This window comes from Plasmopara halstedii (genome assembly GCF_900000015.1).
Source record: "Plasmopara halstedii genome assembly, contig: Scaffold_1594, whole genome shotgun sequence".
Lineage (NCBI taxonomy): Eukaryota > Oomycota > Peronosporomycetes > Peronosporales > Peronosporaceae > Plasmopara > Plasmopara halstedii.
Genome location: NW_020188505.1, coordinates 360614 through 360965, shown reverse-complemented (window position 1 = coordinate 360965; position 352 = coordinate 360614).

Sequence of the window (352 nt, the reverse complement as noted above, 5' to 3'; positions counted from 1 at the left end):
TGAGATACCAAGTCAAAATCGTTTTACCGCTTTCGGATGTTCAACATCCTATCTGAATCTTTCAGACGCAGCATTTGACGCAGCGTCGAAGAATATCGCAATCAAACGTTCGTCACGTCATCAACAACTGAGATACCAAGTCAAATGCGTTTAAGCACTTCCAGACGTGCTACGGCGTACCTGATTGATTCAGAAGCATCAGGTTGACGCGGCGGAGACAAATTTCGTAATCAAACGCTCGTACCTTTGTCAGCAGCTCAGATACAATGTCAAATGCGTCTTAGCGCTTTCAGATGTGCTAAAGCGTATCTAAATATTTCAGGCGCACCAGGATAACGCGGCCGCGACAAAT